The sequence below is a fragment of the Cebus imitator genome, unplaced genomic scaffold, assembly GCF_001604975.1.
Source record: "Cebus imitator isolate Cc_AM_T3 unplaced genomic scaffold, Cebus_imitator-1.0 Scaffold28, whole genome shotgun sequence".
NCBI classification, from domain to species: domain Eukaryota; kingdom Metazoa; phylum Chordata; class Mammalia; order Primates; family Cebidae; genus Cebus; species Cebus imitator.
The window spans coordinates 6,651,972-6,655,342 of record NW_016107343.1 but is presented as its reverse complement, the minus strand read 5'-3'; positions in this window follow the sequence as shown (position 1 = coordinate 6,655,342).

Sequence of the window (3,371 nt, the reverse complement as noted above, 5' to 3'; positions counted from 1 at the left end):
TCACTGCAGCCTCAACCTCCTGAGCTCAAGCCATCTTCCTGCCTCAGCCTCCCAAGTAGCTGGGACTACATGTGCCTGCCACCTCACCTGGCTAATTTGTGTACGTTTTGTCAAGACAGAGTTTCACCATGTTGCCCAGGCTGGTCTTGAAGTCCTAGGCTCGAGTGATCCGCCTGTCTCAGCCTCCCAAAGTGTTGGGATTACAGGCGTGAGCCACCATGCCTGGCAACCATGAGTTCTAATATTGCCTTGGGAAGCTCAGAGAGTTACTGCCTCCACTAGAAACTATGATCTTTAATACCCACTTTTTCCCATTTTTTTAAAAAAAGAAACTATGATCTTATGATCTTCACACACGTAAAGTCAGACTAGCTCCCTAGGATAGAAAGGGCAATGCCTGAGCTGTGATCCTTTGCCTTTGAAGAGGAGATGGCAGAGGTTCCACCTGTGTGTGACAATCAGATGGGAGAGGACCTTCCAGGTCAGGCAGCCCAGGCTCTATTTCAGTTTGCAACTTGTTTATATTTCACCTATTCAGGGTCCCAATCCCCACCCCATAGGCAGTCTAACCAAGGCTAAATTGTTTTCTGGTCTTCTTGCCAAAATGACCTCTGGAGGCTGAGCTCGGTAGCTCACCCCTGTCATACTAGCATTTTGGGAGGCCAAGGTGGGAGGGTCACTTGAGCCCAGGAGTTCGAGACCAGCCTGGGCAACATAGGGATACCTCTGTCTTTACAAAAAATAAAAATATTAGCTGGGTATGGTGGTGCACACTGGCGGTTCCAGCTACTCAGGAGGCTGAGGTGGGAGGATTGCTTGGGCCTGGGAGGTTGAGGCTGCAGTGAGCTGAGATTGCATCACTACACTCTGGCTTGGATGACAAAGCAAGATCCTATCTCAAAAAAAAAAAAAAGTCAGAAAGACTACTGACGCATCTGCCAAGACTGGGTTTGTGTCTGGTTTCGGCATGGGTGGCTGCTTACATCAGCTCAGGTAGATTTTTCTCAGTAATTATACTTTACTGTCCATGGATTACATTAAATTTCTATTTGTTCCAGAGATTAGATACAATCACTTGTCTTGGAGTTCATTTTCCATATTCCGCATAAAAAGTAAGCCGTTCCACACAGTCTTGGGGTGCTGCTGCAGGAAATGGGCTGGGGTTTCCCCCTCTGTTAACCTGGAACTCTCTCCCTCTCTGACCTGGCCAGAGACCTTGTTCTCTTCTTTCTCTGGATCTTTCTCAACAGCTGAGAACAGAGCTCTCAAGTTGCGACCTCATCAGCCTCAGGAAGAGTAGGGTATGCTTCTCAGCACCAAAGGAAACTCGCCATAGTACTTGTGTAGCACTCACTGGTTTACACAGCCCCATGAGAGTTTAAATTTAATGTTACTTAATCTTTTTTTTTCTTTTTTTTGAGACAGAGTCTCGCTCTGTCACCAGGCTAGAGTACAGAGGCCCAATCTCAGCTCACTGCAACCACTGCCTTTAGGGTTCAAGCGATTCTCTTGCCTCAGCCTCCAGAGTACCTGGGACTAAAGGCATGCGCCACCACACCAGTCTAATTTTTTTTTAAATTATTTTTAGTAGAGACGGGGTTTTACCCTGTTGGGCAGGCTGGTCTCGATCTCCTGACATTGTAATCTGCCAGCCTTGGCCTCCCAAAGTGCTGGGATTACAGCCGTGAGCCACCACACCCGGCCTACTTAATTTATATTTCACTTAATCTTCACATTTAATTATAGGCAGTCCTTGAGGTGGCTTGTGTGGGAGGGATTTGCATCACTCCTGGCCGTATTTTGGGGGGATAAGGAGACAGAGTCTCATTTTCTTGCTCCTGATTGCAGGGAGGTTTCGTGGCAGAGTCAGGGCCTGATCAGCCCTGTAGGCACCAAATCTGGGTCTCCCTCCACAAGACCACATGGGATTCTCTCAGAGGCGCCATTTTGCAAAGGACAGGCACTTACCTGGCTGGCTAAGGGGAAAACCATGCCTAAGCCCTGCACGGGCTCTTCATCAGGTACTTTCTATGTGCCATGAACTACAACAGGTTCTTCACACGTCATTTCCTTTCCTCCCCTGGACAGTCTTTGAGTGTTGAGTATTCTTATTGCTGCACTGCAGATGCGGAAACCAAGCTTCAGACAGTAATGGGAAGTAGCATGAATGTTCACAGCTCAGGCAGCACGGACCCAACACCCCAACACAAGTCAACACAGGAAGTGGGGTGGTAAAGGCTGCCACAGCCGGCAGCCGGCACCCACGCACAGCTCCTCTCTTGTTAGGAAACAGGTAGAGTCCTACGGGGAGGAAACGGGCTGCAGGTGCCGGGTAGGCACATCAAGGTTACCACAAGGTTACAGGGGCCACGAGAGAGCTTGGGAACGTCGGCCTGGGGCGGGCTGTGTGGCCAGGGTTAGAGTGAGTCAGGTGCTTGGATCGGGGGTTTATATACTGAGTACTGAGTTAAGCAGCAGCCAGAGGGGAGATTCTGCTGGAGGAGCACCTTGTCTAACAGACAAGGCAAAACAGACACATCATGCAAGTCGGCACACTCATCTGTACATGCAACTGGGCACGTTTTCAAAGCAGAATGCAAAACTCTACCATGTTGCTACAGGTAGCGTGGGTGAAGTCAGCAGTGTGGAAGGCACGGGGGATGGGGGAAACTTGCAGCATCCTTCACACATACGTGCTGTGGGTGCATGCGCTGGGTAAGCTGCGAGGCTGAGTGGGTGACAGAAGGAACGCTGCACTGGAGGCCAGCACTTTTGCTTCCCAGCAAGACCGCTTTGAAACTGGACCCTGCCTACTTGCGTGAAGACACACCACATACAGAATGCCAAACAGGCACCCCTGGGAGGGTGAGCCTCACATTTTATGCATCAGAGTCACTGGGAGGGCTTGTTACCTCCAGATTCCCAGGCCCTACCCCAAGAGTGCCTGATTCAGGAGGTCTGAGGTGGGACCTGAGAATGTGCATTTCTAGCAAGTGTCCAGGTGATGCTGTGCAGTGGCCTGAGAACTATACTCCCAGAACCACAGCCTTAGGCCGTGGGGGACTGTCATACAGCCATATGCCGATTGTAAACTCGTCCCCACACAGCATGTCTTCTAACCTGGAGCTCCCGACCACCCAGCAGGCCTTTCAGTCCCTCCACACAAAGGGTGCCATAGGCCGGGTGCGGTGGCTCAAGCCTGTAATCCCAGCACTTTGGGAGGCCGAGGCGGGTGGATCACGAGGTCAAGAGATTGAGACCATCCTGGTCAACACGGTGAAACCCCGTCTCTACTAAAAATACAAAAAATTAGCTGGGCATGGTGGTGCGTGCCTGTAATCCCAGCTACTCAGGAGGCTGAGGCAGGAGAA